Below are 14350 nucleotides of genomic sequence, written 5' to 3'. Positions count from 1 at the left end.
ACACATGGGTTGGTTGGCCACCAGGATCGTGTGATTTCACGCGGTTAGACTTTTTCTTCTTGTGAAAATATTTAAGTCTAAAGTCTATGCGGATAATCCCGCTTCGATTTAGGTTTTCGAGCAAAATATCACGTGTGTCATTTGACAGTTACCAGTCGAAATGCTCAAACGAGTCATTGAAAATTGGACTCAATAGGTCTATTTATCTGAGACGTCGCCTCGGCCAAAAGAGATAATCTTAAATTTGAAGTTTCTGTGTTTTTATACTAAAAGAGTCAGATATAGGGTTATATATGTATACCAAAGTGATCAGGGTGACGAGTAGAGTTGAAATCCGGATATCTGTCTGTCCGTCCGTCCGTCCGTGCAAGCTGTAACTTGAGTAAAGATTGAGATATCATGATGAAACTTGGTACACGTATTTCTTGGCTCCATAAGAAGGTTAAGTTCGAAGATGGGCAAATCGTCCAACCGCCACGCCCACAAAATGGCGAAAACCGAAAACCTATAAAGTGTCATAACTAAGCCATAAATAAAGGTATTAAAGTGAAATTTGGCACAAAGGATTGCATTAGGGAGGGGCATATTTGGACGTATTTTTTTGGAAAAGTGGGCGTGGCCCCGTTACCTACTAAGTTTTTTGTACATATCTCGGAAACTACTACAGCTATGTCAACCAAACTCTATCGAGTCGTTTCCTTCAGGCATTTCTATATACAGTTCAAAAATGGAAGAAATCGGATAAAACCACTAAAAGTGCGTTAACCGACTAACAAAAAACGTCAGAAACATTAAATTTTACGGAAGGAATGGCAGAAGGAAGCTGCACCCAGGCTTTTTTAAAAATTGAAAATGGGCGTGGCGTCGCCCAGTTATGGACCAAAAACCATATCTCAGGAACTACTCCACCGATTTCTATGAAATTCGGTATATAATATTTTTTTTAACACCCTGATGACATGTTCGAAATATGGGTGAAATCGGTTCACAACCACGCCTTCTACCAATATAACGCTATTTTGCATTCCACCAGATGCCTTCTCTGTATAATATATACATACATTAGGAACCAATGATGATAGCGGAATAAAATTTTCCACAAATACGGTGTTTGAAAAATATGTAAATGACGGGTAATGAAATCTCGATTATCACTTTATCCTGCGAGAGTATAAAATGTTCTTTTACACCCGAACTTAGGCCTTCCTTACTTGTTTTCTTTAAAAAAGTAGAGATCCTCGAAATGGATCACCTTATATATAGACGGCCTTTTACATGACTTACCTCATGCGACCATATTTCACATTTCGTAGGTTCATCGGCTCTCGCTCTTTGTTTGGTTTCAGTTTATTGCTTTCTCTGGAAATTTCACTGTTATTGTTAAAGTTTAAGTGATTAAGGGGCTGTTACATTTAAAAATTAAATATTTATACTGCGCTGGCCGTTAATTCCCATCAAATAATTAAAACCAAACTTTTAACTTCTTTAAATTCTGCGTAATTTCAGTCATAAAATTCAGCGGAAGTCTCTGTTAACAAGGTCACATCGCATAAAGAACGTATTTTATATGGTAAATGGTAAAATGAAATATTTTCCATTAATTTTTTTTAACTTTGCCTTTCACATGTAAATTGTCATGCACAAAGTTAATTCGTCAGTCACTTCAAAAATCAGAAAGCTGTGTTTCGTGTACGTGTGCGTGAGCTTTCGTAAATTAGCATACAATAATTGATAAAGTTCGCAGGCGCCAGGTAAACAAATTTATTTTATACTGTATATGTATGTATGAGTGGATGAAGTCAAAAAAAGGAATGTTCTAGTATGCGGGAAATATTCTGCGGGTCATTTGGAACAACTTTTCCTAAGAGACTTCGGGTATAAAATCGGCTTAGAGCCAGCGATTTTTGAGGCGCAAATTTTTAGGAATCTTAAAAATATTTTTTCATTATAATTTTTTAAGATATCCAGATGAAATTTAATTCCTAGATGCATTTTAATATTCTATTGATAATTTTTTGGAATCGCTCAAATCGTATAACTATTGTATATTTTTTAAACTTCGCCTTAATATACATGCCTAATTCTTTGGTTTTCATTGAGGGTGTTTTTCACGTGGCGGGTCCCAAACCCAGCGCACAACTCTGAGGAGGGTAAAAAAATTCCTTCAAAATGTAAATACATGTGTAATTATTCGCGAGACGTGGTAATATCGTATTAAACAACTGCGGCGTTAGCTCCGCCATATAAAGAGTGATCCATTTCTTGCTTCTCCACTTACTCAAAGAAAAACTTCAAATTTAATTGGGAATGCTTATTATCATTCGAAAAATTATTCTTTGGCATTTATTTTGTGAAGCTTACTTCTTTCAAATGTTGACCGTGGCTACGTCTCAAATGGTCGATCCTTTGAGTCCAATTTTCGATGACTCGTTCGAGCATTTCGACTGGTAACTGGCGAATGATATACGTGATGTTTAGCTCCAAGGCCTGCAGCGAAGCGGGATTGTCCTCTTAGACTTAAGACTTTACATATCCACACAGGAAAAAGTTTATCGGTGTGATATGGACACGATCTTTGTGGGTAATCGCCCGCTCCAAAACGTGAAATTATTTGTACACCGAAGTGTTATATCAATAAGCCCATTGATTGATGCGATGTGTGGGAAGTGGCGCCGTATTGTTGAAACCAAATGTCGCCGAGATCACGAGCTTCAATTTCAGGTATCAAATAATCGGTTATCATGGCGCGATAACGGTCTCCATGAACGGTTACGTTCTCACCGCAAATATAAACCGATGATTCCATCGGCCCACAAACCACACTAAACCGTTGACAGTTTGTGAATATCTTCAGGTTGATCTTCGTCTCAAATGTGGCAATTTTGCGTGTTTACATACCTATTGAGCGTCGTATCTTCTTGGCACTTTTAAATCCAATAGAACGAAGTGATGTCGCTTGTGAAGGTCGAGCGGCTTCGGTTCTTGCACAAGTTTTATTTTGTATGCTTTTAATTTAAGATATCGACGTAAAATGCGGCAAGTCGTTCTTAACGTCAGTCCGAGTTGCTGCGAACTACGACGCCGAATCGACTCTTCACTGTCTTCGTGTACACTTTCAGCTACGGCTGCTAAATTTGCTTTACTGTGTGCTGAACGTGTCATATTCGGTCGAACATTATTCAATAATGAATAATGGGTCTCACGCTCAGTAGGCCGATTTACAGATCGTGAATTTTCGTAATAAAGTTGAACAATTTGTTAACGTTGTTCAGGTGTAAGTCTTTTCATGATTAAATGCCAAACAATTCTCAACAAAAGTAACATGACTGCTTGATATGACTCACGAAAAAAGTACGTCCACTTCGATGAGCCGTTATATTTAAATTCAATAAAACACGTTAGTCGAATTAGTCTATTGATGATTGGAAATAAGAAACAATAAAAACTTAACTCCGGTTGCATCGAAGATATAATATAATACCGTTCACAAATAAAAAAGGACTTGATTTTGGTCGATAAGTTTGTATGGCAGCTATATGTTGTAGTAGTTCGAAATTGACGGACAGTGAAAAATTTCAAGTCTATAACTTAAAAACTGATGGACTAGTTCGTTTAGATACACTCAAATGGAGGGATATACAGACGGAAATGGCTAAAACGACTCGTCACGCTGATCATTTATATATGTATGTAAATATGTATATTTTATAGGGTTTACGACGTTTCTGTCTGGGAAGGAATAAACTTTGTGGTAATCTACCCACCCAGTCGAGAGCATAAAAATATCTGATTTTAACCAAAAACAGTCAACGTACCAACGCTTCGACCTTCGGGTTACCGTTGACATTTCTTTTGACTAGGTTAAACCTCAAAAAGAATCTCAGCCTTGTGAGCAAACTTAGAACTGGATAGGAAATTGAGAAGAAACATTTTCTCGAAGAATTAAACTCCCACCGTTTAAGGGTCGCTATAAAGATACTCAGTACATTGCATGTTCGAAATTTCGATGTAAAAACTTTTGAATTCCATATTATAAACACTGAGTGTAATAATTCCTCCTCGCTTTGGAAAGCGTATTTTCTAAAAATACATGAGATAAAAACTTAAGCAAGTATAATATCAAGCATAATTTTTTTATTTACCAATAAAATAAAGCATACAAATATGCTATACCATGTGCATGGAAATATACGAAAACAAAACTATTTGGCAACTCGTTTTTTTCCTCATCATATGCGCTTTTGTCTGAACATGTATTGAGAATTTGTTTTGTTTTTGTTTTGCGTACATTATGACGCGAATTTTAACACGAGAAGTACATGTTGACGCTGTGGGACCTTAACAATTTTTGTGCATAAATTTTACACAGATAGTGAGTTTAACATACTTCCGGTGTTGACTAGTGGCTGTCAGCACAACAGCTTGTGAGCACTTCAATACTCATTTTGCTGCCCTTTGGGGCATGCACAATATTTGGTGTTGCTGTTGAAGCATGCAACTTACGAATACATGCATTCGTTCAACATAAATTCATATCAATTCCCGGTAGGAATTCATGCGGTAAATTGGATCTTATACGGAGTAGCACAAATAGGATAGTTATTAGATAGTTATTCTTGTAATTGAACGAAATGCGTTCATTTTATATCACGCGGATGTTGCCATAAATGAGTAGCGTAGTTCGTAAGAGAAGGAAATCGAAGCATTTAACTATTATGAAGGGATCCATATGTAGAATGCAGGGTTTGTTCGGAAGGTAATAGGACTGATTTTCTGCCGCCGCGACTGTGCTTCGAAGCGTTAAATTCTGTGTGTATATTCGGTATATCTGCGACAGAGACGTTTGATATGATCAAGCAAGCTTACCCAGATGTTGCTTTAGCAAGAAGTGGTGCATTTCGGTGGCATCAGGCCTTTTTGGAGGGCCGTGAAGAGGTTGCTGATGAAGACCGTGCTGGGAGACCTGCGACTTCGACAAATACCGAAAATGTGACTCGTGTGTGTAAAGTTTTGAGCTCAGACCGTCAACTAAGTATTCGTTTAATTGCTCAGATGTTAAATTTATCAAAATCTGTGGTTAAATTTATCACGAAAATCTGTAGTGACGGAGCACTTGAACATGCGCAAGGTTTGCACGAAGATGGTCTCAAAAGTGCTCACCAACGACCAGAAATTACGGCTTTCTGTGAACAGCTATCTAACCAAGGCCGGCATCCCAACGCTTCTGCAGCCGCCCACAAACCAGATGTGGCCCCTGGACTTTTTTTCTTTCCTTGCCTGAAAAGAGCGATGAAAGGCAAGCATTTTGAGACGACAGAGGGGATCCAAGCAGTATGTACCTCGGCTGTCAAGGCGATTCTGGAGGATGCCTTCCGTGACGCCTTCAATGCTTGGAAATCCCGCTAGCAGCGCTGCATCGACGCAGAGGGAGCCTATTTTGAAATTTTTTAAAAAATTGTAGCGATTGGTTCAATAATTTTTTTTAAATCGACTCAGTCCTATTACTTTCCCGACAAAAGCCCTATAACTCAAAGAGTAAATAACATCAGTAAAAAAAAAAAAAATATTTGAACCAGATTTTTGTACGGAAGAACTGAATTATTCAAACTCATAACCAAGGATACTCGTAACATTTCAATAATCATTGATATACGGCGATTGTCATTGAAATCAAATCGAGTTATCCTAATAGGACAGAAGTACGTGAGGTGAAGTTAATTACCAATTAGATTAGCTCTGTATTAACTCAAGTCCACAACACCAAAAGTATTTAACAGTGGCATAAAAGGATTAAAAGGACCGTGAACAAGAGTGTAAAAACAAATGGATATAAAGTAATAAAATATAATTAAGTAAATAGAACAATATTAATACTATAATACAAAGAAAAAATATTGTATAACTCTTCTTCTTCTTCTTCTTAATTGGCGTAGACACCGCTTACGCGATTATAGCCGAGTTAACAACAGCGCGCCAGTCGTTTCTCCTTTTCGCTACGTGGCGCCAATTGGATATTCCAAGCGTAGCCAGGTCCTTCTCCACTTGGTCCTTCCAACGGAGTGGAGGTCTTCCTCTTCCTCTGCTTCCCCCGGCGGGTACAGCGTCGAATACTTTCAGAGCTGGAGTCTTTTCGTCCATTCGGACAACATGACCTAGCCAGCGTAGCCGCTGTCTTTTAATTCGCTGAACTATGTCAATGTCGTCGTATATCTCGTACAGCTCTCATTGTTCCATCGAATGCGATATTCGCCGTGGCCAATGCGCAAAGGACCATAAATCTTTCGCAGAACTTTTCTCTCGAAAACTCGTAACGTCGACTCATCGGTTGCTGTCATCGTCCAAGCCTCTGCACCATATAGCAGGAGGGGAATTATGAGCGACTTATAGAGTTTGGCTTTTGTTCGTCGAGAGAGGACTTTACTTTTCAATTGCCTACTCAGTCCGAAGTAGCACCTGTAGGCAAGAGTTATCCTGCGTTGGATTTCTAGGCTGACATTGTTGGTGGTGTTTACGCTGGTTCCAAGATAGACGAAATTATCTACGACTTCAAAGTTATGACTGTCAACAGTGACGTGAGAGCCAAGTCGCGAGTGCGACGACTGTTTGTTTGATGACAGAAGATATTTCGTCTTGCCCTCGTTCACTGCCAGACCCATTTTCTGTGCTTCCTTGTCCAGCCTGGAGAAAGCAGAACTAACGGCGCGGGTGTTGAGGCCGATGATATCAATATCGGCGGCATACGCCAGCAGCTGTACACTCTTATAGAAGATGGTACCTTCTCTGTTTAGTTCTGCAGCTCGTACTATTTTCTCCAGAAGCAGGTTGAAGAAGTCGCACGATAGGGAGTCGCCTTGTCTGAAACCTCGTTTGGTATCGAACGGCTCGGAGAGGTCCTTCCCGATCCTGACGGAGCTTTTCGTGTTGTTCAACGTCAGTTTACACAGCCGTATTAGTTTTGCGGGGATACCAAATTCAGACATCGCGGCATAAAGGCAGCTCCTTTTCGTGCTGTCGAAAGCAGCTTTGAAATCGACGAAGAGGTGGTGTGTGTCGATTCTCCTTTCACGGGTCTTTTCAAGATTTGGCGCATGGTGAATATCTGGTCGGTTGTTGATTTTCCAGGTCTGAAGCCACACTGATAAGGTCCAATCAGTTTGTTGACGGTGGGCTTTAATCTTTCACACAATACGCTCGATAGAACCTTATATGCGATGTTCAGGAGGCTAATCCCACGGTAGTTGGCGCAGATTGTGGGGTCTCCTTTTTTATGGATTGGGCATAGCACACTTAAATTCCAATCGTTGGGCATGCTTTCGTCCGACCATATTTTACAAAGAAGCTGATGCATGCTCCTTATCAGTTCTTCGCCGCCGTGTTTGAATAGCTCGGCCGGCAATCCGTCGGCCCCTGCCGCTTTGTTGTTTTTCAGGCGGGCAATTGCTATTCGAACTTCTTCATGGTCGGGTAATGGTACGTCTGCTCCATCGTCATCGATTGGGGCATCGGGTTCTCCTTCTCCTGGTGTTGTGCGTTCACGTACTCACGTACATTAAACTCAAAGAGTGTACGTTTTGAGAATTTCTTCAAAACTGCTTTAACTACTTTTCGGTACCAAATAATATTTTTTTCTTCAACATTTATCTAAATTTCCTAGATGGACAGTAGAAGCGTAAGCTAATTTTGGCTGAACGCCAAGGGTAACTCCAAAATATTTTCTTATTTAGAATTTGCTGTTTAGTTTTTAGCATATAATTTCATAGTATTCTACAAAGTTATATATTTCTATGTACTACGGATATACATAGTTATATAAAAGTTGTTTGGAGGTTCATTTAAAATTAACATGCAAAACTGGCGGAGATATAACATACAAGGTCTGTCGCAAAAGAAACAGAACTTTTTAAATATAACTGTTTCTGGTGGCGCCACCTATTGATGGGTATATCAAATGAAAAGTTTGATTTCTTGTTGGCATTTCGTAAAAATTTTAAGACTATTGGATAACTACAATCGATGTGATCTATCAAAAAGTGACACCAGCTTTTGGTCATCGGTCGTAAAATGCAAAGAGCAAATATTAAATTTTGTTTTAAACTGGGGAAAACGTTTACTGAAACATTTCAAATGATGAAAAAGTTTATGGTGATCAGTGCCTATCCCGTAGTAATGTGCATGAATGGTTTAAGCGATTCCAAGAAGCTCGAGAGGACTTTGTGACGATCAGAAGTCGGTCGTCTTCTGAAGTCAAAAATAAAGACAATGCTGATTTGTTTTTACGATTCCGAGGGTATTGTACACCGAGAGTTCGACCCACCTGGCCAAACGATTAGTGTTTTACCTTGGTGTTATGAAGCGTCGTTTGTCACGCATTCGTCGTGCTCGACCACAATACCGTGAGGCAGGGTCCTGGCGCCTGTTGCACGATAATGCGCCGTGTCATCGGTCGACGCTTGTCACTGATTTTTTGACAAAAAACTCCATATTAACCATTAATCACTCACCCTACTCACCTGATCTGGCACCCAGTGATTTTTACCTATTTGGAAAACTTCATTTGCCCATGAAAGGACACTGGTTTCAGGACATTTCAGCTATCCAAAAGGCGACGACCGATATTCTCAAGAACATTCCGAAAAATGACCTTAAACACTCATTTGAAATGCTAATTGACCGGGCTAAACGCTGTATCGAAGCACAAGGAAACTACTTTGAATAAAAAAATATAACCTTTGAAAAATATTAATTTTTTGTTGTTTTTCTAACAGTCCTGTTCTTTTGCGACAGACCTTGTATATGATTATATTTCTAATAACACAGAATCGTTTAGCAGAATTAAATGTTGTGAATAAAAGTTGTTTTCCCGCGAATGTGCTTTCAAAATATTTGGCGAATTCGGAGGTTTCGGTTGATAATGAAAATTTTCGATGAAACTGTTTTGGTGCGGTTAATAGGAAATTAAAAGTAAGTTTACTGCGCGTAAATAAATATACATACACACATGTGATGTTATAATAGTAATTTAGCCGATTTTAACATGAATTACAAGGCTTGTTTCAACTTTTGTGTTTCCAATGTTAAAGAAGTCGTTTGCGGAGTCTAGTTTATCACGAACACTAGTACCTACCTGAGTGGCACAAAGCATTCAGCAAATGTGGCGAAGTCATCGATAACTTGCTTTATTTAAGTCGTCCTTCCTCCATGTACTCGTACCATATATAAATTTGAAGAAACAGTGCTTGAAAATCATCGTTTTGGCATCAGAGGACTTCAACATCCTTATGGGTCGACTTAACACACTTTGATTAGTGTTTTGTGTATAAAGCGAGACAATGTTTGACTCGTATCAAAAGAGCTCAATCTTTAAAAAAAATGATGTCAAGTAGAAGCTGCAAAATAGATGTTTGATAATGCGTGTGGAGACCCTACATTCACCAAACGTATCATTACTGAGGGTTTATGAATATGACGTCGAAATTGTCCAACAATCTAGGGAATGTGGCTCCAAAAATGAACTGAAACAGGCACTGTAGGATATCTCAGCCGAGACCGTGGAATGCTTGTGTTGGCTCAGGCGCCTATTTAGAAGCTGATAGTAAAGATTTGTATTAAAATATTTAAAAGTAGTAATATTTAAAGATAGTGTTTTTATCTGTCCGGATCAAATTTGTTCAGATGATCAACCGACCGATCCAAAAAGTAAAATTATCTGCTCATGGAAGTTTTCTCTCAATAAATTCATATATTGATGTGATGTTTGGGTAGTGGCGCCGTCTTGCTGAGTCTGTTATCATGGCGCGATGACGATCGCCATTGACGGTTACGTTCTCACCGGCATCATTTTTGAAGAAATATGGACCGATGATTCCACCGTGCCACAAAGCACACTTAACAATGTTTTTTCTGGATGAAATGACAGCATCTTGAATCTTTTCAGGTTGCAGTTTTGTTCCAAATGCCTCATCGCTGAACAAAATTTGGCTCAAAAACGTTGGATCTCTTTGGAAACTTTCAAGAGCGAAGCGATATCGCTTGGGAAGGTCGAGCGGCTTCCGTTCTTTCACAAGCTGTATCTAAGCAGATCACTGCAATCTCCAAGATACAAGTAATTACAGTCATCTTTATGGTAGCGAAAAAATGGAACAGCTATGGAAAAAGTGCTTATATAATTAACCTTACTATATTCAAGTTAATTTCGTCAAAAGAAAGTATTAAATTTAGTCACTAATTAAACACTAAGAAGTCGAATTCCTGATTCCAAGATATGCATCTTTTTAATGGATTGTAACTAACTCAATAGTCTCCAATTCATTCGAAGCCCTCAACTACGTTTCTTCATAATCCTTCGAGGGCTTAAGTATTTGCGATCTACCAGCGGTCACTAAGCCTTCCGAAGACCACCAGATCACAAGTCGATCACGAGAGTCCTAGTCCAGTAAACCTTTTTTAGCCTTGCAGTTGATATCGCATTGATCCCGCAATCATCTTAGCGTCCAATTATTCTCTGAGTAATTTAAAGTGTATAGTCGGGAATTTGATATATCGATATATCTGCTTTGCTATCGAAATGAATGCTTGCCATCTTAAAACTTGCTGACTCTACAAGTAGTATGATTGCGTTTCTAATATTAGGCATTCAAGTTCAAATTGAAAAACTCTATAGTGGTCTGGCATCCTAAAACGAAACCGGTAGTGAGTTAAACCATTAACCTTCATGGCTTCCCAATTCAGCATCATTCAATCAAGACGGAGTTTAAGTACTCATGCAAATGTTATTTCAAACGAATTTCCTCTTCTTTAAGAAAAATCAGATAAGTACACTCACATTAAATGATATGTAGCCCTGCCTTTAAAATATTTAAAACACTTTTTACGCGCGTTTACTTCTAAAAATCTAATTCATATAAAATGTACAACAGCATTATAACTCAAATCGTGGTTAAGTAGGAACATTTTATGCAATTTATTTAATATTTTATGCACGTTTGGCGCTGTCATTTCTTTTGCGAAAACCTTCACATACACACACACACATACATACATTTAAAAAATTGTGGATGTGTATGTTTTTATATACTCCAGAGAAAACGATTTAGCAAATCTCGCCAAGCCTAAAGTAGTCACGTATTTTAAGTCACAGGTGTACATTTAGTCCCAGTTTAGGTTCACAATGCACACATGTAGTATATGCATGTCTGTATATTTTCTTATATATGTATATAGTGTACTTACATACATATATATCTGAAATATACGAGTATGTGATTATCTGACTTTTTTATTTTGTCTAAATTCTATTTACACGTCTGTTAAAAAAAATAGCCACCGAACCAAATTAACGTTAAATGCAAGTTTTGGGAATGAATGAGTGATAAAATATCTATAATTCTCCGTTTCTATGATGATTAGCATGGTGATCAACACGCCCATAAAATAAAGGAATTGGTACTTGAGAATGGACGATAAGCAGTCAGAGATCTCTCTGGCATCGTTTGAAAGATCATTTGAGCCTAAGAAAAGCGAAAGTACGATTGGTTCCAAAATCACTAAATTTTTTCCAAAAAAGCGTCGCCCTTATGTCTCTGAAACAATGCTTTCCGACTGCCACAGGCTGTCATGAAACATATTATTACAAGGCGATGAGTGTTGGATCTATGCTTACGATCTCGTGGCAAAGGTGAGCCGAAAAAAACCCGTCAAAGCAGGTTGTTGTTGTTGTAGCGGCAGAATTCTGCCGAGTTGACAGTCCTTGGCTGGATAAAAATCCGGTTCCGTTCCGGTTACGTAGACCCGACTGTCGTGGGAACGGCCGTCAGAGCAGGTCGAAAATTATGGTTATTATTCTTCGATTATCGAGGTGTGATGCACTCCCAATTCCTTTTCCGGATATTGAATTTAACAACTGTTTCGAGAATTATAAAAAAAGGTTGAAATAAATATATTGGGGCCAAAAGAGATTACTTTGCGGGGGCTGACATAGATATTGAAGAATGAACTAAGAATTTCAATATTATGAACAAAGTCTTACTATTTTTGTAAGAACTTTGGTCATATTTTGTAAGCAATAAGAATCGATGGAACTTTTGCATTGTATTTACATAGAAAAGTGTAGCTATTTTTGTGAGCTGTTGCGTCTAAGAAAATAGGCAACTAAGAAATATACATACATAAAAACAGAGGTTGTAAATGAAAAAATCGTAGCAAAGATTGTCATTATGTGAGCGCAATAAATCAGGTTAAGGGCAGGCGAAAATGATGCGAAAAAGAGTGACATAGAGAGAGGCGTTGCCTTGGGATCTCAAATGTGCAAATAGCTCCAATAACATGTACCACAGTCCACGTAATATCTGTGCCTGTGAGAATGAAATACAATTACCTGTATGAGATACAGTTCTTTTATATTACAATTTGGCGTGAAAATATGTGCAAGTCACCTGGAGCAGGTGGAAAATGTCAAACGGGGCTCATGAATTCTAACTCATTGCTAATATATGAGAAATACATATATTATACTGTACATATGTATGGAAAAGTTTATGTGATTCATGTATGGAAAGATGTACATATTTCACGGGACACACATAAATTGTCGTGATGAGACCGCAGGGCGACAACCGGCAGACAACATCAATTGCCCTTCTAGACAGTCACAATTGCTTTTATGGCTAAATCACACACATACATACATATGTATTTGCATAGTTTTAGGTATACACTTTTGGTGAATCGGAGCATGTGTTAAACATAAAATATGTACATAGTTCACAAGTGTAATTGAATTTGGAAAACTAGGTAAAAGGTATATTTGATTAGACATTTTCTGCTTTATTGGAGATTAAAGTGAACAAGAAAGCCCACATATAAAGGATTATTGTTTCAAAGTATTGAATTTTAATCTGGTAATTTCGGGAATACTAAAATGTGATTTATATCGATAAGTCTTCATAATATATTTGGCTAAGTAATCTTCAGATAGAGGTATCTAGGCTAAAGTTTATGTGTTGCAGTTGAATATCGATGATGAATATACATATTTATGGCTACGTTGTGAAACAAGCTCGAGTTTAAGATTTTGTGTTTATGAACACGTCTCAAATGTTTAAGGAGCTCTGATTAAACTCTGAGTTAAACAAGTAAGGAGGGGCTAAGTTGAACATTTTATACTATTACAACTTGCAAGAATTAAAGTCCGGAAAATTCCTTCAGGAAAATATGTGAGTTAGGGCTAGTTTTGACCCGATTTTACTATTTTTGCCACTAACTACTATTAAAATGCCTTCTTCTTACTTACTAGCGTAGATACCGCTTACGTGGTTATAGCTGAGTTAACAACTGCCTGCCAGTCGTTTCCTTTTTTCGCTATTTGGCGCCAATTCGATATACCAAGTGCAGCCAGGTGCTTCTCCATCTCATCTCTCCAATGGAGTATAGGTCTTTCTCTTCTTTTGCTTCCACCGGCGGGTACTTAATCGAAAATCTTCAATACTGGAGTGTTCTCTTTCATCCGGCCAACATGACCTAGCCACCGCAGCCGCTGTCTCTTGATTCGCTGAACTATTTTAATGCCTCGCACAGTTCATCGTTCCATTGACTGATATCAATATTATCGGTGCACGCCTCAACAGCTCGTATTATTTTCTCCAGCAATAGATTGAAGAAGTCAATCGATTGGGAGGCTCCTTGTCTAAAACATCGCTTGGTATGGAACGGCTCAGAGAGGTCATTCTCGATCCTGATGGAGCTTTTGGTGTTGCTAAATGTCAGGTTACACAGCGGTACTAGTTTTTTGGGGATACCAAGTTCAGGCATAGCGGCTGCATTGACGAAGAGGTGATGTGTGTCGATCTTCTTTTCACGGCCGGAAAATCTGGTCTATGGTATATTCTTCAGGTCTAAAGCCACACTGATAAGGTCCAATTAGTTTGTTGACGGTGGGCTTCAGTCTTTCATATATTTGCCTCGAAAAGACCTAATATGCGATATTGAGGGGGCTTATCTCACTGTAACTCAATGTAAGGACTTCAGAGCGTACACACGTCTAAAACACTGGAGACGTATCTTCCGTCTATCAAAACATGATCGATCTGGTTGGTGGCTTTTCGATCCGGAGACAGCCAGGAAGATTTATGAATTTTTCTATGTAGGAACCTAGTACTACAGATAACCATATTTCGGGCCCCTACGAAGTCGATCAACCTCAACCCATTTGGAGATGTTTCATCATGGAGACTGAATTTTGCATTTTTGGTACCAAATATACCTTCTTTGCCCACCCTAGCGTTAAGTCGCCAAGCATTAACTAGCGTTAAAGTCGCCAAGCTTGATTTTGACATCGTGGTAGGGGGGCAGCTCC

The sequence above is a fragment of the Bactrocera neohumeralis genome, chromosome 5 (assembly GCF_024586455.1).
Source record: "Bactrocera neohumeralis isolate Rockhampton chromosome 5, APGP_CSIRO_Bneo_wtdbg2-racon-allhic-juicebox.fasta_v2, whole genome shotgun sequence".
In the NCBI taxonomy this organism is placed as follows: Eukaryota; Metazoa; Arthropoda; class Insecta; order Diptera; family Tephritidae; genus Bactrocera; species Bactrocera neohumeralis.
Note: the sequence above shows the minus strand (reverse complement) of the source record.